Source organism: Uloborus diversus, chromosome 8 (genome assembly GCF_026930045.1).
Source record: "Uloborus diversus isolate 005 chromosome 8, Udiv.v.3.1, whole genome shotgun sequence".
Classification (NCBI taxonomy): Eukaryota; Metazoa; Arthropoda; class Arachnida; order Araneae; family Uloboridae; genus Uloborus; species Uloborus diversus.
In genome coordinates this window covers 104,942,040-104,967,602 of record NC_072738.1, presented here as the reverse complement: position 1 = coordinate 104,967,602, position 25,563 = coordinate 104,942,040, and the positions used below count along the sequence as shown (strand labels likewise).

The 25,563-nt window shown below is 33.3% G+C and overlaps 1 long non-coding RNA gene across 1 annotated transcript; it reads left to right on the top strand.

The window, feature by feature from the left end:
• The first annotated feature begins 1,654 nt into the window (after window positions 1–1,654).
• On the top strand, window positions 1,655–24,088 carry LOC129227337 (uncharacterized). Its single transcript, XR_008580830.1, has 3 exons — window positions 1,655–1,802; window positions 8,137–8,154; window positions 23,971–24,088. It is a non-coding gene; the product is annotated as an uncharacterized LOC129227337 (long non-coding RNA).
• The last annotated feature ends 1,475 nt before the right edge of the window (window positions 24,089–25,563 follow it).

Sequence of the window (25,563 nt, the reverse complement as noted above, 5' to 3'; positions counted from 1 at the left end):
CGTTGCGTCAACTTCAAATTTTTTTTATTCACTTACTTTACCTTCAAACACAAATTCTTTTTGGGCACGTAATATGTTTCATGGTCATGTTTAAATATTGGGTGGAAAAACATCCGTAAAAAATCTAGTTTGTTTCTCAGAAAGGAGAGACGTTTCTCAGTGTTATCTTGAGCTAAAAATAAGACACAAATGTTCAAAAAAAAAAAAAAAAAAAGAACTTTTTTTCAGGATTACAGTTTAAAAGTTGTAAGTTTCTGGGGACATAAGTAATCTATTATTGTTAAAAATAAACTAAAAGTTTAAATAAGATTATTAATCAAAACATAAAATGAATCTGAAGTGAATCATCCCAAAAATATAAACAGCAAAAATAAATTAATTAATAATTAATGTTCGTTTTTTCTCATCCTCAAACACACGAAATGTGCAGAATTTCTTTTTCGTTTCTGTCTGAACTTAATTTTTAAATGAGAAAACACATTAGCACACAAAATTGCTCATATTATTAAGAAACCTTTAAAAGGGAACTACAACTTACCTAGTTTGTGTAAACTTAATTTTCTTTTGATTACAAATTTGTTCTAGATATATTTCCTATAAGTGTGTAGTAGAAAAGTACTGTGTGTTAAAACAGAAAATAATAAGAATTTCAATTACTGATTCACAACAGATGCACCCCACTCTGGCTGTCCTTCGTGCAGCATGTGTCTAGGAAATCAAGTCCAAACGGGAAAAGAGTCAAAACAAAAAAGAACGAAAACCACGCCAATGAGACTGGGGGTACGGCGAAAGTGACAATAAATGTTTGTTTTCAATTACTTTGCCGATGGCATTCTGGTGGATCAAGGGAAAGGGGTCGAATTTCAAGGTCACAACCCAGATGAGTTGAAAGCAGAAGCGAAAATTCGTCATTTTCGGAGGGAGTACGCGACACAGCAGAAGAAAGGCGGCAAGAGGGAATTGCAGTTTCACGAGGTTCTCGTGTTCTGAATTGACTAGGATGCGGGAGAATTGCCGATTAATGGGAATATTTAAGGGGAAAATACCGGTTTTCATAAAATTTTTCTCTTTTGAAAAATTTTTGTTGACGTGAGGTGCAACAACTGACAAAAAGCAGACAGTGTCTTTCGGGAAGGGGGGGGGGGTCCGGACCCCATGGACCCACCCCTTGGCTACGTCCTTGTATTGATGTGGCCAATATGTGGTTTCAACAAGACGGCGCCACATGCCATACAGCCCGAGAAACAATTCAATTACTTCATAAGACATTTCCAGTTTGGTGATCAAAATTGGCCCCCTAGATCATGCGATTTAACACCATTAGATTTTTTTAATGGGGTTATTTAAAATCACGGGTCTATGTCAACAAGCCTGAAACCACCCGTGCATTAAAGGAAGAGATTCAACGCTGCATCAACGAAATTCAGCCAGATTTATGCAAAATGGAAATGGAAATTTTTTATAAAAGAGTGTGTATGTGTATGCAAAGCCGTGGAGGCCATTTGCCCGATGTTTTATTTCATAAATAACTCTATCCTATGTACTTCACGATTCAATAAAAAAATTACAATTAAAGTACTAAAAACTGTGTTTTCTATTTAATTCAAATCTTGCATTAATTTTGGGACACCCTTTATAACCTAATTATGTTTTCAAAAATGTAACCCTCTACTTTATTGGTTTTTAACAGGTCCTGTGGAAAAGCACCAAAAGCGAAAATGTTTAAGAGAAGCATGGAAACATCTAAGATAAAAAAAATAAGAAAAACTTCTTGGAGACTTTTGCAAGAAAAAGTTACAGTTGTAAGTACATATTCTAGTACAAGCCATTCGAACAAGGAAGGACCTCCTTTTTCTATTCATTTTTTTACCGCCCAAGGGGCTTAATGACGAACAACGAGAATAGGGCGGGGTATAACATCTCTAATGTCCCTACTCAAACTCGTTTAAAGTTTCGTTTGCTCTCAAACTTTTGAAGGAAGATTGCTTCCAGCTTGTAGGAAAAGTTCGACATCTGAAAGAATGTTTTCTAAGTGCCCTTTTCGAGTCATTGCTTGGGATCTTTTATAAGAGTTAATTCGAAGGAAAAATTAAAGTCTTATAAAAGGAAATCATTTATTACAAAGTCTGAAAGATATTTTCTTAATTTTTTTGGCAGTTAAAGAAGGATTATAACTCCCAGATCTATTTCATATTTTCTCCTAAGAATGGGGTTGTTTCCACCAGTCAAAAGTACTACTTTTAGTCACTGAACTTGATAAAATAAGCAAAAAAAAAAAAAAAAACATGGAGCGGGAAAAAAACTTTCATTTTCCCAACGCTTAGTTTTTAATTAATTTTTTTTTTTTTAAATGTTCAATTTTGAAAATAACAATTTTGAAAATAAGTCGTTGTCTTATGACTTCGCAAATGATGTACTTTGGCACATCTGTCTACCGCGTTTCCACGTTAAGATAATAAGAAGCGAATTAAATATTGCGCTCTACACTTGCTATCAACCATATCGTTGCCAACATATGTAAGTAAAGAAGCGAATTAAATACTGTGCTCAGTGAATGACGTTTCATCATTTGTGATGCCATCGGCAGAAGCGTAAACAATGAAAGCGCACCGATTAGAGATTTTTTTTAATATCATACTTAGTCAAATTATTTAAAAAATGGTCCGATCCTAATGTTTTTAATCATGCTCTTTCAGAAAAAAATACTTTTAAAATTTCGGAAACGACCCCATTAGATTACTGTTGCAGATCAATAAAATGGTTTTTCTTTTTCATTATAAATGAAATGTTTTAAATAACTTTTAATTCTGTAGCAATGGAAACATGTACTCGTGGTAACCCGAAAGTGGCACCGATTTTAAAATACGTTTCTCAAAGGAGAAAAAAAGATGGAGAGAATGAGACAGAAACGAGCCCGCAGCTTCATTTTTTTAAAGTGACTAAAAAAAACCTTAACCAATAGAACTTAACCCAATAGGACTCCAATTATCCAAACTCCGAATTGTTTTTCTCTTCCACGAAGCTAGTATAATCGTCGCACGAACATTATAGTAGCATGATGTATTAGATTATTGGGATGGAGAATCAGTCTCCTACGGAAGTTCCATAAGAAGTTTCTAATGTGTGCAGCATTTGTAAGTTGCTTTACATATAAAAATATTGCATTGCATTTAATTAATTACAACCTATTTTTCCTTAAAAATAATTTTTTCTTCCATTTTGAACATACATACAGTAATTGATTAAAATAGAGCCTTTTTCGGAGAAGATTCAATTATCCGAATTTTTGATTAACCGAATGAGGTCCGGTCCCAATTGATTCAGGTAATAGGAGTTTTACTGTATTTGACTTCAAAAAAGAAACGGTTGGAGATAGCACTTTGCTACGTTAGACTATCAAGTTTTCTGCTTTCAATATTATAAAATAAGTTGGCAATGCTATACGTAGCTAATTTTATAGTCCAATAATTCTGAAGTTACTGTTTGGAATAACTCATAATTATTAGTTGAAGTAAAGTTACTCTTGAATGTCGATTTGAAGTTGGTTAACTCTGTCTTGACTGGTTCAAAATTGAATTATTTTTGCTTTTTTTTTTTACATAGCATTTCTCACACGGTTCAAAAATCTCCAATAAGAGGTAATATAATTTTGAACCCGGTAAATAGTTCATTTTAATCGGTTTTTGTAATTAATATTTCTTAATTTTGGTGGATTATTCCTTAGTTTTAAAGTTTCTATAGTCAATTTTGTTCCGATGACTACAGTACTTCCCATTAAAATTTAGGTGGTGGCTGTTAAAAATAGAGAAATTTTGGATCAGTTACCTTGAATGACTAATATTTTACTGCAATAATATAAACTCTTATCTCCTGAAATTAAAATATTCATCATGGCGTAATATATATGATGATGAGCGTTTCAATTTAGGTACTGGATCAGTCAACGTCAAATCACCCCAATTAAACAGTCGGCCGTGCCGTCATGTCTCAGATTATGTCTATTATTTTTTTAAGAATAGATATCTATGAAATGAGCTCAAATTATTATTATTTTTTAATAGATTTTTTGAAGAGATTGTTTGAAAATTCGATTTTAATCATTTTTTAGAGTCACCTTTTTGGTATGATTTTAGAAAGATCTCTCTAATTTCTTCATTTTTCAACCAGTTAAGCTGAATTTGATATCGATTTCAAGCCAATACTTTTTTCTTTCAGTATAAACAGAAAGTAGGGGAATGTGGGGAAAAATGAAATAGCGGGACAAAGCGAAATGGTGAAATATTTACTCTGATGCTTTTAGCACCACCTATCTGGAAATATTTTAACTATATAGTAGCACATGTAATCTATTCCAGGCAAGAAAAAAATACCGCCGAGGATTGAAGCATATCGCTCATTTGGAAAAAGAGTGCCACCCTACGAAATTTTTAATTCTTTCTTTCTTTTTTTTTTTTTTTTTCGCTTAAAGGCCTTCAAAGGACGTTACCTTCTTTGGAAAATAATGACAAATTTTTTGCCCTAACCACTGGAGAGCACAGTAAACTTACTTAATTCTTAATACAAATTGCCTGAAGAATTCAACTTCAAACGCTTCTCCTGTAAAATTTCATTTCTTCGTATTGTGGGACTCTTACTTCCAAATGAGCGACATGATAGAACAGGCAATTTTCAAAAATTGGCGCTCATATTGTAATATTTTGTTGCAAGTTAAAAATAATTTGCGTTATTATGAAATGATTAAGTTCTTGTTATTAACATTTTAAATAATATTTGAGATCTTCTAATATTCGGTGCAGTATTTATTTAAATAACATTAAGCTCATTTGTATTTTAAATATTTTGTACAATTAGTCAAGTACGTGCGTGGCAAAGTGGATGGGGCAAAATGAAATAGTTCATTTTGTTTACTCACTCAATCATTTACTAAATCACTTACGAATCTTTTAGCAAGGATTTTTTTTACATGAGAATCTGGGCGTCAATAATTTAAATGTGTGATTTTAATTACAATATGAATCAATTGATTTTTTAAAAAATCATTGATTCTAATCATTTTTTACATTTAAGCCCTGTAGAAATCCTCCTGAAAATTCTAAATTTCACTAGTTTTGCCTTTTTCTTAATCAGAACAACCTTTTTGCCTTACTTTTGATTTCGTCCCTAGAGTTGAAGAAGCGTGCCTTTCTTATCTATTCTAAGACTTTTTCCTTACTCCCCTTGCTCAACCTGAATATTCAAATTTAAAGAAAGAAGCCAGTGTCCTGTACAGACTCTTAAGTCACTTCTACGCGCCACTTCATCCTGAACTATTTTATTTTTTCTTTCTTTCTTTTCTTCTTTATTTTTCTCTTTTCTCTCTTTTTTTTTCAAACGGATCCAATGAAGTAATCTTTAGACCCTACACTAAAATCTGGAAGTGAAGAGATGTATTGCTTGATGAACATCTCCTCACATCCAGTATACACAAATATACAATACAAATACAACATAGTAAACACAAATACACAATTGATACGTTGTGTATTTGTGTATACTATGTGCAATGCATACGTGTATACATAGGCGGATTTAGGCCGAAATATTTGGGGGTGCAACAATAACAGGGATCTGGGGAGGGGGGGTATTCCCGGAATAACAAGGCAGTGGCGAAATCAGAAATTAATTTTAGGGCGGGACACACTTTTAAGTCTAAAAAACACGATGTAAACCATATTTAGTAAGATTAGGGGATGGGCAATTCTTAACATTTCAAACTGCAGAAAAAGTCTTAAACGAAAGTCGATATTAGAAGCAATGGGTGAATCCAGCTAGTGGTTTGGAATGGGATTCACGCCTAAGAAAAAATTTAATATAGTAGTTTTGAAAACGTAGTTTTACAGTTCTTGGTGATATTTTAGGGCAAGAAAGGTACGTGTGGCACCAAGGCTATTTTTAGAAATTTTAGTCTTATAAATGTGATTATAGTTCATATTTATAGTTTGGGTTAGGAATGAGATTCATAGACTGTCTCCAATCGATTTTTTGAAAATCAGATGGAAATACGTACCCCCCTCCACCACGCTACCTCTTTAACTTTTCATAACTGAAGTTCCAAAAATACAACGGAGGACAATTTTTGATGCTGTTACCGGAAGGGGTGTTCTGGAGCTCTTCCCTGGAAAAATTTTTAAATTGAAGTCCTAAAAATGAAGTTCTTCTGCAATACTCCATGGTATTAAAAAAGGTTTCTCTCAGTTAAATATTTCGAAATAGTAGTTTTCAAAACCAAAATATTAACACTCTTAGATGATATTAGAGAAAGGGGTCGGAGGCCCTTGGTCGAATATTTTCCGAAATTAAAGTCTTAAACACATGAGTGTAAGACCATATTTGGTAACGTTAGGGACACTGCAGTTTTTCAAAACTGAAGCTCCAAAAACGCAAGTTTAAACGATTTTCGATGCATTTATGTGAATAGAAGATCTTCCTTGGAAATTTTGCGAAAGTGAAGCCCAAGAAACGAAATTTGAGGTACTCTGTAATAACTTTGGCTAGAGAAAGGGCTTTGGAGAAGAAAAATTTTGAGGTTTAATAGAAAAAATGAAAACGAAATAGAAAAATGAAAAAAAAAAGGAGGGGGGATATGAAAGAAAGAGTATTGTGCGAGGAGGGAGGAGGAGGCACACAATTCGCCACTAATAATCTGAAGCTGTTGAAAAATTTAAATGTCAATATTTCTTTTTGAAAGAAATTAAGATTTTTTCCCAACATTCCTTTTTTTTTCGTAAAATAACTGCGTTTTCCCAAAATCAGATCTTTTCTTCTCTTCAATAATAAAGAATATTATTTAAAAAAACATCTACTCAGCATTTTGTGGGGAGGGTCACCAGTTTTGTGCTCCCTCCCCCCTGGATGCACCACTGCAGCAAAATGTCCAAGAGTCCTCCTTCAAAATTTATTGAAAATTTACTTTAAAAATGTTGGTTTTCGGTTGATCTCCGTGTAGATTTTAATGATAAAGTTTCTTGCAATAGTTTTTTTTTTTTTTTTTTTTTTGACTTTATTAGCCATTGTTGTTAAAAATAGAAGAATTGGTATTGATTTACGAATAAATACCCAATTACAGAACATGCAATTATTCTATACAATAACACAGCACTGAACAATAAATTGCTTGCGAAGTTTCTTTATTTGCATGAAATTATTTATTGTTTTTTTTTTTTCCAAATGGATAAAATTAATTCTTAATCTGAGCACAGTTATGTTTTTCTGGCACTAGCGACGTGTGGTGATACACTGAATTCAAGTAAATTTACTAGTATAGCAGCTATGATTTTTTACCCTCAACTGCGTTTCTGAGTGAAATCTACTAATTTTTTTCAAAACCCAACCAAAAGTTTTGGGGGTGCGGCGCACCCCTTGGCACCCCCGTAAATCCGCCTATGCGTGTATAAAATGGAAATACGCCTTAACATCTATCTTGCTTCAATTATCAACTCTGGTAAAAAATTTAAAGTAATGTATACGTGAGTTTAAAAAACAAAAGATGTTTAAAAGATATAGTTACCAAATGAAAAAGTTGAAGTGCTAAAACCAAATTACAAAACGTATACTGTAATTATATTTGCAACTGTTTGATTTTTCAATTCCCTTATCTTTCTGTATTTAAAATTGTACTACATGCCATCTATGCGAAATTTTATTTGAATCACATGCATTTGCATACATTAAATTTTATATAGCATTATGAACATTTTCGCTGAAATTATACTTGAAACATAATATTTTTGTAATTCTTAAAAGTGTCTATTCGACATTTAGTTATATTTATAAATGTAAATGAATTAATAACTGAAACTTCTTTAGACTTTAAACAAAAAATAATAAATAAATTTAAATAAAAAAGTAGTTGACTTTAGTTAAGAAACTGGATTTTTTTTTTTTTTTAATGAAGAAAAATCATGTATTTACACCTTGATTCTTATTTTTTAAAGGAATATGCAAATTATAATAACTTACGCTACTGCTAAAATTTCAAAGAATAATTTCATTGCGTTAAGCATGTTGATATCAATTGAAATAGCTAATTTATTTTCTCTCTCTTTCTTTGTCAAAATTATTATTCTTTATTACATTGTTGTTGTTATTACTTTACAGATCTCTTGAAGCAGAAAAGTAAGTGAGGAGTTTATATTGAGAAAACTGGAAGTAAATATTGAACTTTTTTTAAAAATTATTAAATACTGCTTTAAAACTCTGAAGGTTCTTTTAATTTCAATACCATAAGTTTACGAGAAAAATTCTCATTATTTCATGGAAAATCAATTTCGCAGTTCATTTTAAGTACAGCCGGTAAATGCGAGGAATTTCTTACACGGAAAAGGCACTTTCTAATGTGATAAATGGCTTTCGCTTCGATTCGCATTTTGGTTAACACTTATGCATTTTCTCATTATAATATTCAATGATAACAACATAAGAACCGAAATTTTTTTAACTGTTTAAGTTTCAGCTAAAAATGTTTTATAAGAATCAAAATTGTCGATGGATTCTTTACACTATTAGTAGCTATGTAATAAATATCCAATCTTCACACATTGCTTTTTGAACACTTTAGTAAATCAGAAAAAGTTAGTAATTATCACATCATATGATAAACTTGTATTCTCTTTTCTAAACTTCTAAAAGCAAAACATGAATGTTTGGTCTCAAAATTGCGCATTAAAAACAATTTTTTTTCAGAATCATAATAGCTGCACGAATACATTAATTTACTCGTTCCAGACCGTTAAAGTTTTATGAATCTTTAGAAATGACGACCTTCAAAGCTGCTACTGATTATAACCATAAATTGATTCCTGATCACTTCAGTGTTTTGTCAGCAGACATGCACGAACAGTAGGAATTCTTCCTTTAATTTAAAATCAAATAAAACTATAGTAAATTCAATAAAGCCAGTTTTATTTATTGATCGATTGATTTTTGAAGTAAATCTAACGATTAGAAATTTAACTTTAAAAATATTACAGTTCTACACATTTCTTAAAGTTCTCCTAAAAAAAAATGATGAATAAAACAATTTGGGAGTTATGTAAGTTATTTCCCATTCTGTGTGACATTCTGTATGCATTAACGAAACAACATTAATAAAATGAAGTTTTTTAAGTTTTGTCTCTTATTGACTCCATTCTTTTGTCCAAAATTTGCAGGGTGCTTGCCGAAACTTCTTAGAGTAAAATCATAATTTTTTACTGAATATCTCACAGAGTATCAATGATTTACAATGCAATGCAATAGTTATGCAATAGACTTAGATCAATAATTTATTACATAATAGCAACAAAAAAAATATAGACTTTCTCCCAGAGTATCAATGATTAACAAATGCAATCTAATAGTTATGCAATAGAATAATAGTATAAGTATTCTATTACATAATAGTAACAATTTTACGTATGGAAACTAAGTGAATTTTCATTTTGTGTTTTTGTAAATTACCTCCAATTACATCTTGTCTATGAAAAATGAAAGTGGACAAAATAGCCGTCCAACTCAAGACAGTATTTTTGTTTAAAATATGATTACTACGTATGCTGCTTCATCTGTGCACTTTTTATTGTATTTTGATACTGACTTTTTGCTTTTAGCAAACATTCAGGAGACTTTTTCTTGCTAGTAATTATTTGATTAATAACTTTCGATACCCATTTTGTTCACAAACATTTGGTTAAATGGACCGCAGTAGGAATGGATCATTGAAGGTCTTACACTGAAGAAAGAAAAAGAAAAGATTGTGTAAAGACACACGGTAGAAGTGAAACTTTTATCTTTTCTTTGTTTTTAAGTTCTAAACTGTCACTTCACATGCACATTTTCTTTCACGCCACGCTTTTATTCTTTCTGCGCCTGATTTTTTCCAAATCAATTTTGGCACTGACTTGCCTGAATGCTCAAAATCCACAAACATATGCTTGCTTAGGTTCAGCCTTAAAATAAATTTGTTAAACTTATTTAAGAAAAAACTAAAAAGCAACTACATCACTACCATCACACAAAAAGGTTGCTGATCAGAATTTCAAAGCCCTCGCATTAATAATTTCATTTCAAAAATTCAGAAACGTTTCTGAATATATGGAACGGCGCACATCACTTTCAAAAATACCTCAGAGAATTTTCTAAAGTACTCCAAAACGTTTCTGAATAAAACAGAAAATGTTTCTAAATTGCTCGGCAACGTTTTAAAAAATTGCAAAAAGAGGTTTCTAACCCTCTCTCGAAAACGTTTTTGAAAATTACAGAAAGAAGTTTTTGAAATACTTAAAAACGTTAAATACTCAAAAATTGCAGCTGCCAGCACATTCGGGAGGGGCGAACCCTTTTTTTTCTAAATTCAAAAACAAATTTATTAATTTTATTTTTATTTCGTTTACTTATTTATTTATTTATTTTTTATTTATTTATTTTTTTTTTTTTCACGATTTCTTGATCCGCTGCAATTGCGTTAAAGTTTTGATCACATCCCATTTTTCTATATTTTTAGCAAAATTAGTAAAAAAAAGTATTTTTCTACTTTCGATGACGCATAGACTGGAAAAGGTGCTATTAATTGTTCTAAATTCCCATAAAAAGTTTGAGATACGTGACACAATTCCTACCTTTGCCGCAAATGCATTGAAGTTTTGTGAATTTTCTGTTTTTTTAACGTTTTTAATAAAAATTTATCTAAACGTTGCAATCTTGTTCTCATCACATTTATATGAAATAATGATCCCTTTGGGCTGCGTTGGAGGCCTAAGCATCATAAAGTGTATCAAGTCAGAGCACACAGGTTGGGAATCCAGAAATATGATTCATGCTCTCCAAACTTTCTCCCCCTATCTTTTCCGAATGGGGGCCTAGCTACTTCCTTCGATAGAGGTGAACGTCCTCTGCATCATACTTCTCAACAGGTTGGGATGACTAACCAAAAGACCCTCACATTCCTGATGAGTCTTTAGGAAAAGAAAGTTTTCTACACACAAAAGAAGGGAAGTGAAAAAAAAAAGAGAGAGAGAGAACTTCTTGCAGTTTCTTACGGTAGTAAAAGCTTCCTGCGAGTTCTCCCTCAACAAGAAGGGGGAACTTAAATCTCGGGGAAGACCACATGACTGAGCTTTCAGAATAGTTTGGCTGGAATGAAATGATTTTAGTTTAAAAGACTAGTTCACTATGGAGAAAAAAAGTTTGAAACTGATTGCAGTTTATGTAACACTTTTGGCATCCCCCTCCTCCCCCAAATCTCCGCAAGGAATGACTTGAATTTTAATGCTGTTATTTTCTCAGATATTATAGCATCAGATCTAGATCACCAAAAGCACACGATATTTTGTTATAAATATTCTGTTTCATATACGTATGTAAATTGTTGGCAATATAAATCTGACTTCTAACTTCGAGACACTTCTAACTTCAATTTTCTAAAATCTGGGATTATTCTAAATATTTATTTTTATTTACAAAAATACAGAAATTAGACATTTCTCTATTCCTCAAAAAAAAAAAAAAAAAAAAAAAAAAAAAAAAAAAAAAACTTTTTTTTTTTTGTATACAGTAATTTGTGGTTGCTATCAATCTTTTTTCTGTGCATAAAAATACGAAATCATGAAGTAAGACGAAGAATTTTTTTTTCTATGCAGTGGGTGTAAATGACGTTTTACTAATTTTCTGAAAGAAGGAAATCTTTACTAAATATTAAAGCTGAAAGTGTGTCTGGATCTCTGGATATCTGTGACGCGAACAGCGCCTAGATCGTTTGGCCGATTTTTATGAAATTTGGCACAAAATTAGTTTGTAGTATGTGGGTGTGCACCTCGAAGCGATTTTTCGAGAATTCGATTTTGTTCTCTTTCTATTCCAATTTTAAGAACAAATTATCATAAGATGGACGAGTAAATTACGAAATTATCATAACGCGGAACCGTAACATTGGTGAGCAAATGAACATAGCAAATTGGCGAGAAACTCGTCATCCATTATTTGTAAATATACAGGCGAACCAAATGACTTTTTAATTTTCAACTACGGGCAAAGCCGTGCGAGTACCACTAGTGGGCAATAAAAGGAAGAGTCATTGGCTTATAGGCAACATGCATCACAGTCACAATTTTCAGTGATAACCAATTTATTTTTGTCTCATGCGTGTTGAAAACAAAGTGTCATACATCATAATCCCCCCTCCCCCCCTTTTTCATAAATTCAAGAATGTTTTATAACATTGTGAAAAAGCAATAAAGTAAAAAGTGTAATTATTATATAATCGCTGTATCGTCACAGTAAGAAAAACAAACATCATGTGAGGTGCTCAATCATTTTATTAAACAGAAAGAAATAATACCTTTCATTACCAGAGTTTATTGTGTGCACCGTTCGTGTACACGTGATCAAATTAGTACCGTTTACATTTAGTTCGAGCAACACGGTGCTCACACACATTGAATGACGTCCGTGTCCTTCGATATATTCTTCTCTGCTTGTAATGCAGCCGTCCATGTGCCTCGAATCGAACTATTTATAAACGACCTTTTCGATAACCTTTGTTGGCGAAAACAGCATCCAGCCCCTGGTATTCATTTGAATTTTGACGTCTTGAATTCAAATTGTGGTTGCGATAAAAGCCATTAGTAGAAACAAGAAACCCAACGAGTTGGGTCCTATCGCAATTCGTGGTTGTGAAAAACATAATTTGAATTCATGATCCTAAAATTCAAACTAAAAAAAAAAAAATTTAATGATGACGTAAAATATTCTTGAACTTATCAAAAACAAATTGTATAAACCGCATACTTTATATGACAATTTGTTGCTTTTCAATAACTTTTAAAAGGGTTAAGAACTTTTCGGACATCCTGTATTTTATATAAGTGTTATATGTAATCTGAAATACGATATTGATATTATAGATAATAAATTATGTTCCATTCTGGAAGGAACAGGAAGTCAGAAATTTTTCTATGATTTTGTAATGAATGATGTAGGTATGAAAGTCTAATGTGTGTTTAAATACAAAAACACAACTACAAATTAAAGTTCAATGAAAGCTTTTAATGAGGAAATAGCAAATGCAACATGCAGCAGTTTATTACTGAACCATTCCACCGTCATGTGTTGGACAAAAAGATGCTAACATTTTGTCATAGATCTTAATATTTTAATTAAACAGGGGTAAGCACATTTTTCAATCCGTACATTTCATACAAAGATACTCCTGACACAGTTATATTTTTATTAAACAATTTTGTCACTTAAAATTTAATTTATTTGCATGCGTCACGTGCGGGACATACAAAGTCAATCTCTTGTTGCTTGTGAGTCAGTTAATATTTTTGCTCTATTAATAGATTAATGTTAAAATAAACTAGATTTTGAGAGCAAAGGTTCCAATGTAAAGGAAACATGCACCATTTATTGAGGCACAATAGTTTAAACCATTGATAAAAGTTATGTGTTCGACCATAACACGAAAAAGTAGTCGCTTTGCCCCGCACGTGACGGTTCATATATTTCCTTTCATAATAATTATTTATAAAGTAATGACGATATCTTTTGTTTAAGGAACAAAAAAATGTTTGTAATTTGTTAATTTCTCAACAAATTACAAATATTCGTTTGTAATTAGCTAAGAAATAAAATTCTTATCGTTACTTTTTTAAATTGTTATTTTTAACGAAATATATGAGGCGTCACGTGCGGGACAAAATTACCGGTTTCCGTGGAATGGCCCAAACTGCGTCTCCTTATAACAATTGGCTCAAATGCAGAAACCCATTAAATAAAGATTACACAGCAAATCTTAATTAACACGCAGAAAGAGAACTATTCATTTCGTGAAACAAATAATATTTCAAACAGTAAAAATGAAACGATAAATAAAATTTGTGATGAAAATTAAATTATGAACAAAAATGTGCACTTGCGAATTATTGCATACACATGTAGGGTAAACGGTTTATTATAATGATCAAAGGGTGTATTTTGGCTTTTGAGCATATGGATACACGAGCATTCGATCAAATACATTTACGTCTTGTTCATTGAAAAAATACTTTTTTGTAACCCCTAAACACGTGTGAAATAATTTGCAATTTTTGTGCTACATTACTGCTGTTTTTTTAATCAATTTAAGTATGTAATATTATCAACTGTGCAAAAAAGGTCAGAGGGTTGGAATCAGATAACATAGAAAATAATACGACAGTACAACCTCGTTTATCCAGACAAACTGGGACCAAAATCCGGGTTAATAAGTAAAACATATTCGTAAATAAGCAGACTTACATTTTATTACAGCAAACAACGATGCTTTGTAAAACAATTACATAGGGTTGTTACTTGCAAGCACTTTATCATTTATATTTGATTATATATACCAATGTAGGAGTTGTGTATTTAATAAAAATAAAGAGCTAATATTTGGCGCATTTGTAGAGCCGTTCTCGGATCGTAAATTAGAATTATTATTTAAGCGAATAAACGGGAGCTGGATAAACGAGGTTCTACTGTATACTACAAAAAGGAAAGAACATTGGAAACATAATGGTAACGAAAATGTTCTTTTTCTACTCTTGCATCGAGTTTGCGATTACAGCCGATTTTTATTTTTCATTTAGTTTGCCTTTCCTTTTAAAGATGGCAGCACCATAGTCTATTTCAATTCATCCATGAATTCATCTGATTTTTTTCCTCGAAGGCCTTTTCTCGATGTAAAAAAGGAAAAAAGATTACAAAATGACCTTTATCTTATCGCTGTTGGAAATTCAATAACTTATATAAAGTAAATAACATTCCGATCTGAGAACGAACTGAAAATATTTTCCACATTGTACTCATATGAATACAGTTTTACTATATACATAAACAAACATATTAAACAGTTTTATTAAACTTTTCGGTATTAAAAAATAATTTAATACTTATTAATATAAATCAATTGATCTCCATTTGTTATTAGTTGTACTTCTTTCTATTAATTAATTTTTTGTTTCTTATTTTCTTTCGTTGTTATAAAACTTTCGTTTCACAAATTTCCCTATTGATCCAAGTCTACTTTATTTTTGTTACTTATTTTAGGATTAAGCGAGAACTTTTTTTTTTCGAAACTCTAAAAAATGAACAACTACAAAAGCTTGGTCCCAGTCCCATTTTGTTTTTCCTGTTTTCTTTTTTTAATTAACCTTTTTCTTATTCATGTTGCAGGTAAAAAAAATGGTTCATAAGTTCACATACAAACTCGTATAAAAAATATGTTCTAGTAGAAAATGTAAAAATGAAAAAATATTTCTGTGAAATTTAAATTTGACTTCTAAAAAAAAGAACGAGAACGCATTCCGTATTTACTATTAGAAGTATTGATAAGTAAATGAAAAAATATTATATTTTTGCCAGAAAAAAATGGTTTCCCTCCTTTAAAAATGAACTGTCTTCGTTACTTTATTCATACAAATTCAATAAGCATGGTGGAACAGTATTTATTAATTAACCCAATATAATTTTAAGTTTGAAAACGATTTACTTGAATGTTTTAAATTAAATACTATCTCTCTCAGTAGATGGCACTACTGTTGCTCCGTTATACGATTTTGTTACCATGGTAACAAAACATCTTTCCCCCCACCGGCTCTTTTTTTTTTAAAAGATTCCTTCCCTCGATTGCATTTCTTCCCAACATTACATAAGATGTTTTTTCCCCTCTTTTACTAAGAACAATATTTTTAAAAACTCAACATTATTCAAAATTTGCAATCGCACATGTAATGTCGTTTTCACCCCATGAATCTTTGACATCATTGATCTTCGTCACTTGAATAGGGAAAGTTATGTGATTTTGTCTCTTTACGTGAGCTCATGTGAAGCACTGTGGCAGGGGTTGGCAGATAATTTTTAGTGAGGTTCAGATACTTATGAGAAATGTTCATCGGAGTCCAGAGCGTGCCAAAGTTCATCACTTGTGACGTCATAAAAGCCACGTCTTGTTTGAAAAATCGGACAAATTTGAAAATTGAACGTTTTGAAAATAAGTTTTTCGTCGCTTCATGCTACTTTATTTTTTATTTTATTTTATTTTTATTCATTTATTTATTTTTTATTTTATTTATTTATTTATTTATTTATTTGCTCATTCTATCAACTTCAGTGACAAAAAGCAATGCTTTTGACTGACTGAAACAACCCCATTGATAGGCGTATTTGTATTCAGAAATGAACAGAAAAAATTACATTTACAGTCTTGAGATTTTGCAAGTGAGGTTCATGCAGGAAGCTCTTTTTTTATGCAAAGAGTCCATGTTTAAGGTAGGCGCCGTAAGTTTTGAGCAATATTTGCTTTCCAAACATTTGTGAACCTTTTATGAGAGTCAAGCAAGTGGCTCAAATCAGTCAGCTAATAATTTAGAAAACATGGTAAACAAGAAAACTTTAGCTATGGCAAACCCTGGAAGCGTAGTAATGCTGTGATTAGGATCTGCAATGCTGCCAGGTTAGGTTTCCCCAATCTATAGTTTAGTTATAAATACTGGTGTGGGTGGTTCCAAAAGGTATTGTCGTCCACAGAAGAAATTTATTTGTGTGAGCTCTACGTCCAAAGTAGTTTTGGCGATCCAATTTTTTACTGATCGTGGTTCGTCATAGTTTTCCGACCGCTGCACTGGGGCAAGGTTCAAGCTTTTTGACTGACCCTTTCTGGCATACTGAACCAAATTTCATATGTAAATATGCCCAATGCTGTTATCATTCACTAGTTAAAGCAAGGAAGAGAGGATTAAAAAAAAAAAAAAGTGTTTCTATACGAATTGAAGAATTAACCTTTCGAATTCTTTAAATTATTTCAGTTTCTTTAGAAATTGAATTTATTCGCTTCATGAGTTTTTAGTGCTTATTACGGTCAGCAAATACCAAACTTTAATTTAATACGACTGACACATTTGTGCCTGTGTCTTCAGAGATTGTGACGCTTTTTATTCAGCTCTATGTTGTCAAGCTACACTACCTTGCTTTGAAAGCGAAAAATTTTCAAATCAAGGATATAGAAATTATATTTGTTGCGCTTGAAAATTTACAATGCTATGAATTCCATGTCACAAAAGATATGTTCTTTAAAATGGTAACTGTAACTTCTGGATAGCGTGATCAGAGTTTTTATGTATACTCTTTTTACTCACAGCCAATATACGTCCATATTCTCACTTCATTGAACCCCAGTTTTAAGGAGCGGTCGTTTCTGAAGTGTATGACCCTTTCTCATGCTTTCAAATTAAGTTCCTCGCTGAGGCGTCAACTCAGTCATGTCAAGAAAAAGTAATGCTAAAATTTTGTTCTGAATCATGGCCAAATGTTCATATAAACAATCTTACCGCGCACTGTAAAAACGATTCAGAAACGCTCCTGGAAAATAATGGGCAGCTGATGTGCCCAATTTCTGTCAGTGACATATCTTGCAAAAACCAGGAACGTTTTCCGTTAATATTAGCAACCTTCCTGAAATTATCTCAGAAACTTTATTAAAAATTCAAAAATCTCCCCGATTTTGCCAGTCGTGTCTGGAACTTTTAGAGCAAACATTGGTAGTTATAATATAATAACTTGATCTCTTCCTGATCTATTAAGAAAGTCCCATAAGCAGTATTGCAATCATGGCCAAAGCTAAGCCAGAACTGCAAGCAGGTATCGAGAATTGTTCTCGCCTGCAACTCTTGTAAAGCTACTCTGTCCATACTTTTTCGCTCCCTTTGTTAGTTTAATCAGCATTGACGAGCCGTAATTCAGTGTAAGCTTATAAATACTCTCAGTTAATCTTTAAACTGGGAGCTAAAAATATTTTTCACAACAGTGAGAAATCTGCATTCGTGCAACTTGTAGCAAATCAGGAATCTTTTTGACAATGATATTTGATTTTTCCAGGAAGTGGATAAAAACCATTAAAATCCCGACACGTTACACGGAAATACTCAGTAACGTTTCGGATTTTTTTTACAGCGCGTCTTTGAATTGTTCAATTCCGTTCGTTAAGATTCTCAAAAATATCAACTGCGTACGCTTGTTTTCCCAGAAAATATTTGTCTAGTAATAAAATGAGATGTTTCATTTCGTCGTGTAACATCGGAAATTTGTACCTCATCCTCTCAACTCGAAAATTCCTGGCTGGACCTTGCTTCAACAAAGTTAGCTAACCTCCGTGTGAAAAAGCGCAGGAAAAGGCGATTTGCCTCCACCTCTTCATAAAGTGCAATGAAAATATGAGACCTGTGGTCTTAGTTGCATGAAGTTGAAGATTTTCACTGCTTAACCATGGTTGACTCATCTGCTTGCCAGGAGATTATCACAATATGGAGAATACACATTTGAACCTTTGAACTTCAATTTCTCGCGTTCAACATGAACCCTTCAACATTTCCTGTCATTGCCACTGCTCCATAACGGCAAGCGTTTGCGCAATTGTAATTTTATGTAATTATTTATTTATGCAATTGTAACGTGTTGAATATTTCATCACCAGATTTAAGCATATGTTTGCAAGCCGAAAAAATTCTTCGCAGAAAAAATAAGGATCTTGAATTCCGTCCTAATTAGAAAGAGTAGTGCACCGTTTATGTCGGTTGATTCATGAACTTGATATAAAAATCTTGCAGCTATTTTTTGTTTCTCAACCAATGTTTTTCTAATGTCACCCCTCACGCGTCATGTTATTAAATCCTCGCCTGGTAACATCGTGTGTAATTGGCCCTTTGACCATCTCGTTCGTTTCATCGGAAGCTATCGTATACGTTCCCCGTATGATTTCTTTACACGCTGGGAAAATACCGTTGGTATGCAGTTCTCAGTCCAATTTGGCAATTAATTAAATTAGCAACATTATATCTGACCTCTTGCGCAGGTAAAATACATCTGTTCTTCGTTTTTCTTCAAATTCGAAAATACTGTGGCACATCAAAAACCACCTTGATGCAGTTGTCAAAATTAAAATTTTAAAAATAACTGGTAGAAATGGTAGGAGGAACTTTCATCTGGGTTTTGGGGCAGGGCAGGCCTGTCAATTAGGGGTTTCAGTGGGGAGCAATGGATCCCCCCACCCCATAGCTTTGTGAAATCATTGTATTATGTGCGTGTGGGCGGTTTTTTTTACTGCACATTTTGTTGCATTGAAAAAGGGGTTCCTTGAAGTCCCGAAACACGTGTCATTCTTTAAAGAAGTCTCCACTAATATTAGAGAAAAAAAAAATTTCATTTTATTTCGGCATATATGAAGCTCTGATCCATTCCTCCCGACTCGCCGCTACCAACAAAATAACACAACCAAACACCTTTACAAACAGTAAACAGACCATTTAGTCTCACTTTTGGGGGGGGGGGGAATGCCAAGAAGAACAAAAATGGAGAAGAACATAAGCCCGAAATCAATAACAAAAACTAATGTTAAAGTAAAAATAGCAATTAAAAAAAACCGCCCCGGAAGGCCGACGTCATATTAAGATGAATCTCGTCGGTCAGAGCACATATTGTTAACAAATAGAAACTAACAGCAGATAGAAGTTTGAAATCATTTAACTTTTTCTCCTTTTGTTCCAACAATGAAAAAGCTCCCAATCCTGTGTATAATAACTTAGAATTGTAGTTGCTTAACAACATTATAATTCCAACTGCATGTAAGTTGGAAGTTCCAAGCAAATATTAAACACAGAACAATTCGTTTTTTTTCAATACCCACCATTTGACGAAAAAAGAACTATGAAACTCGGTTCATCTGCTTAGGAGCTACGATGGCACAGGCAGACACACCCCCCATATGCAAATGTCAAACTTATTTCTCAATTCCTTATTGAGTCGGTGGTTACAAATTGACTTCAGAAATGAGATCCTTAATTTAAGTAAGAAATAAAATCAAATTTAAATGGAATTTAAAAATGTTTTATACTTGCCTACATTTAGAATTCAAATACTATGTTGAAATTTAAAAATATAAAAGTTCCGTTTCACATCGATAAAAAACATAACGGATACGGATACAGATCTTTATTTTCCCTATGATATCCGGCACATCACAAAATCAGAACATTGTATACACGTGCGTATATGAAGTAGTAAAATTTAATTTAAAGAAAAAAAAGGCATCGCTCCAATCACATCACTTTTTATGGAAAAACATTTTTTTCAAAATCAAAAAATATTAAACAATCAAAACAGTTTTCTGAATGAAAAAAAAATTTAAACAAATTGTAAAATACATTTTTTAGTTATGCGTATAAACTGTGAATTCAATAACGAAAGAAAAAAAAAGGTTCGAATGGGAGTAGATTTCCGATGGGAGTATCGAAGTTTGAACTGAGATGGACATTGGACATGCATAGCTCAACCCCACCAATTTTTCTTTTAAGCAATGAACTTACATATATTCTTATTGTTAATGCATTCATTCAGCATAAGTTCTTGTTCGATGAATACTTAAAGTAATTTTACTCAAAAAATATTTTTTCGAACATTAATTGGCAAAATTTGGCCGATTTTAAATAATAGGCAATGTGGCCGGATTACTGATTACTGCCGATGAATCGGTGCAACCCCATTTTACATGAAAATATTTGGTTCGAATAGAGGAAATTCGCTAAAACGAGCACAAGCTATCTAGTCACAGAATGTATAAAAGTGAAAACAGAGGGAGTATATGAAAACAGAGTAGTAATCAACAGATGGGCAGATATTGGTAGTCTTAGATCTTGTAAACTTGTGTTTATATACCGTGCATCAGACATATTAGAAAAATAAAAAAAAAAAGAAGATGGCAAAGGGGAGGGGGATGAAGCTTGACTGGTTGACTTCCCGGAATAGCACACAACCACGTGCTTTTGCCACACATAGCGGTTTCATGTAGGTGAAAAAAAAAAAAAAATCCATACCTATATACTAGAGACTTTTTTTTTCTGAAGCTTCTTTACGGGTTCTTTTCTTATCTCCCCCCTCCAAAAGAATCTTCAGGGGTTTCCCACCGCACCCCTCAAGCAGGGCATCGAACTTCTGTGTGAGAATTCCTCCACCCGGAAGTACCTACAGAACACTACCAGGCTGCTGGCAGTAGGTGAAGGAGCTCACGTACGTTCTGTGCTGCGTCCCAGGAAACAGGTACGGGGTCACAATGCACAAAAGGAAAACCGATACCGAGAAATAGAAGTAGAAATTCTTTTCCAGTACTGTTGTGGTCCACTTTTGCGACCTGCTTTCTCCTCCGAAAATTGGATTAGAAACTGCCAACAGGTGGTGAGGAGGGAAACTGTCAGAAATCGAAAATCTGTTGCGTGGAGTTCTCTCTCATTACTGTTATTCCATCTTTTGGAATTAATTTGATTCGTCTTCATCGTCCACCTGTTGATGGAGCTTGAAAGTCTGTTTCCGCCCAAGCTGTGAGCCCTTCGAGATGGTTCCTGTTATAAGGGTAAAAATAATGAACTGAAGATAACTTCAAAAATTAATTTAGGGACAAACAACAAAGGGCTTGAGGCGCCCTTCTCAATTAGTAATATTCCAAGTAATCTCTAGTAACATATAAGCAACACCTCATCGATATTTGTAATGTATTTCAAGTGTTAAATTTATTTATTTACAGGGCCAATCCTAGGGTGTCGGCCACCCGTGTGCAAAGATCTAATGTGCCGCCCCTCAAGAGTAATTTGCATATTTTGACTAATCCTTGACGTTCATATAAATATTTCTTCAGATTTCTATATCAAGTTCTAATTTAAAAAAGAAAAGAAAAAAAAAAAAAACAAGAATGATGAACTTATAAAAAGGAAGAAAAGTTTTATAGTAAGAAACTCCTTAGGTACAATTTATATCTTTGAAGAAAGTAATAGATACTAAAATTTACTTGTCGTAAAAACGGATTTTATAGTCTGTCTTCGGTGACATCAGAGAAAGGACGGAGGAGGGGGACCAGGTGAGGGAACCAGGGGAGGGGGAGCGCTCCCAGAAAATTTTCGAAATTAGCGTACGAAAAATTGTTTTAGTAATCTTTGGTTGTGTTTGGTTGCAAGGAGAAAAGAGTCGGGTATATTGAAGGTGCACGGAGAAATTTTCGAAATTGACGTTCGTTACGACAATTTTAGGAACTTTTTCGAGACTTTTGGGGAAAAGTAATGTTGTTCTCTCCTAAAATTCTTTCAAAATTGAAATCAGTTCGAAGCTATTTTTTGTGACCATAGCTTAGGAAAGATCGGCGCTCTTCCCGAAAATTTTCCGAAACTGAAGTTTTAAACAAACAGGTTTGGGTTATTTTGGTTGACGCTTCTAGAGGGAGGGAGATTCAATCATCTCCTACCGAAAGTTTTCGAAATTGAAGTTTAAAACGCAAATTTATTCTGTCTTTGGTGACGGTAGGGGATCTGGCGGCTTTCCTCCGGTAATTTCTCTGCACTATTGTTTCAAAAACCCATTTTTGGCTATATTTGAAAACGATAGGGAAAACGTGAAAACATTCCGAACCAAAATATTTTGCGAAACTAAAATCCATTTTAGGCTATTTTTGGGAAGGAAGGGTTTTGAAGCTCCCAAGTGGATATTTCTAAAAACGCAATTTTATGCTATCTTTGGTGACGTTAACAAAACTGGGAATCTTCGGCGGATCTTTCGAATATTTTTCGATATTAATATCTGAAAAACACAACTATAGATTTTTGTCCATCTCACTTCAACACGATTGATGGGTATATGCCCTAGCGCCGTAAACAGTTACATAAGACAGGCAGTTCTCCTCCATAGTTTTTTAGATAATCGTATTTTACGCATTGTTTGATAACGATGAGACAAAGAGCGGGCGGGGGTTCAGGGTGCCCTCACGAACTGTTTTTTGAAACTGAAGTTAATTTAAAACTGAGGGGGTGGGATAGGGGCCTCTCTAAAGACGCTAATTGAGACTATCTTTGGTAGTAATGTTTGGGAATGGATTTCGGGGCCCTCCATCGCAAAAATTTCGAAAAAGAAATACGAAAAATATCATTAAGCAAATTTTGATGACATTAAGAAGGGCTGTCCTCTGAAAACACATTTTGGATTTTAAAGCCAACATTTTCAGGCTATATTTGATTAAGTTAAGGTGGAAGGGGTGAATCAGAGATTTAATTGGGTCCTTAAGATCGGTGGTTCAAACAGCAAAATTAGTCCTAAAAACGCAATTTTAAGCCTTCTTTAGTCTCGTCAAGGAGGTCATGTCATCATTTTGGAGCCACATTTAAATTTACTACCCGGAGCAAGAGTCCTGATCTGAAACCGGGCAGTTCATTCGCGATTTTAATTCGAAAAAGAATGCTGTAAAGGGGGAAAATTACAAAATTTTAGTTCGTCATTCCTATGTTTGACTCTCAGGGGAGTCGTAATTTTCCACCGTCTCTCCACGCACTTGCGATTGTTGAAAACAGAATTTGTTGTTTGAAATGCTTGCGAGAGTATCTAATCAGTACAGCTTTTTTTAAAAATATTATATAAAATATGTCTTTATTGTTTAGGTCTATAAAAGCTTGGGGGATAAACATTAGTGGCCGCTCTGGGCCCTGAATGCTCCTTTTAGAAGGCACCCTTTCTTGCTTCAGGAGGGGGCCATTTCCCTCATCTCCCCTCCCCTGTATTCATGCCTGATTACTGCTTCTGTCACAAATTTTGCAACCAAATGAAACATGTGTGTAAAGAGTAGATATTAATGGACAATGAACCAACACAATGTTCCCTAGCAATCTATTTTTCTTAAACTATGCTATGCTGTCGGGAAATCGACACTTACTTTGATAATTGAATATTTAAAATTCAGCATATTTATTTGACTTATTATAAGTTATCTCGTGAGAAATTCTTGAAAAAATTTTGCTTGATTAAAAGAACTATATGATGCGGCATGCGGCCGCCCCTTGCTTTGGCCGCCCTTGTGCGGTGCACACCCTGCACACCTGCTAGGATCGGCACTGTTTATTTATTTCATTTTAGCACAAACTGCCGAATGGCAACACCTCATTGTGAAAAAGTAAAAGACGCACGAGATCGTGTTCGATAGATTTTTAATGGAAATTGAGCGCCGACTTCTTGAGCTGTAACAACATGATGTTCAATAAACTGTGATTGATTTTTGTATGAAATGGAGTCAACTTTATTTACGAAATTAGGAAGTTATTTTATATCTTCCCGACTTCCTTAGGCTGATACTTTTCTTCTGTCTTGAAAGCAAAATTGAAGCAATGAGAAACAGGGATGTAAGAGTCATATTTTTGAAGATAACTAGTGCAAATGATAAGGGAACCTCTCCTTTGTAATGGGGAAAGAGATCGTACTAGTAGCCCTGGTAGGTTCTGCCATACAGCATGATTTAGGAAAACAATTCAATGAAAGTTTACCTAGGATCTGAACTTTAAATGCGTTTTACTCAAAACTTCAAATCCTCCATTAACATCCCTTTGCTTCTCGCCGCCTCAATTCATGTTTATCGTGCTTATTCACAATCGTATTAAGCACATTCGTGTCTTCCAAAATCCTAACAAAATTGAAACGCGTTCAGGGCCCGATTGAGATATTGAGAAGCTCTGTGACAAACACTGTTTTGCCCCTTCCTCCACGTGGTCAAACATCACAATTTAAACCATTGGCTGAAGCAATGTTAGCCATTTGGGGGCCAAAGCCACGGCCTGTTCAGTAATCAAGCCCTGCATCTTGCGTGCAACGAAGACAAGGTTGATTAAAGTTTTCTTCAAAATTATTGAAATAAAATTAATACTGAAGTAAAACTTATGATGTGAAGTTCTTATTTTTTACGATATAATGATTTGCATCATTCGAGTACAATTCTAACTTCATTTTTGATCCAAGTAGTTTTTACTATTTGTTCGACTTCAGCTAAACTATAGTACAAGCGTAGCAAATCTTTCGTGAAAACAAATAAAGAGATAGACGCACCATATTTGCTTAGGAAGACAGAATTGCTTTGATCTTTTTTAAGAATGAAACTTTTTATGTTGTAGTTGACGGTAATATTCACTGTATTCAATAGGAATGTAAAAGAAAATACTTGAAAACTATACATACAGTGCTGGCCAAATTATTAGACTAAGACTGTTTTAAAGCAAATTCTTTATTGATTACATAACTATAGACACGTTGACGAACAGTGAAATAATTATCCAATGTTTAGTATGCATTCCCTTGTTCTTGATGAGCATTTTAAGTCTTTTTGGCATACTTTTCACAAGGTTTACACCATTTCTTAACTTTTTTAAAAAAGGAGGAAAAAAATTGCTTATACTCACTATTATATATTCTCGCATACACATACTCACTAATTACCTAAAACTGACTTTAAATATAACAGAACACACTAATAAAAAGAACGAGTGAACTGTTTAAGCTGATTGAGGTTATGTTCCTGGTAGGTAGATCAACAAAGAACATAAACAAAGCAGATAGTGCTGCCATCCTGCAAACATTAAATTATGCTAAAATAACGTAATAATCAGTGTACAGCATGCATTGTATTTTAACAGTAAAATAAATAGTATTTTAGTACAAATAGTGTACAAAAAAAATCTCTTT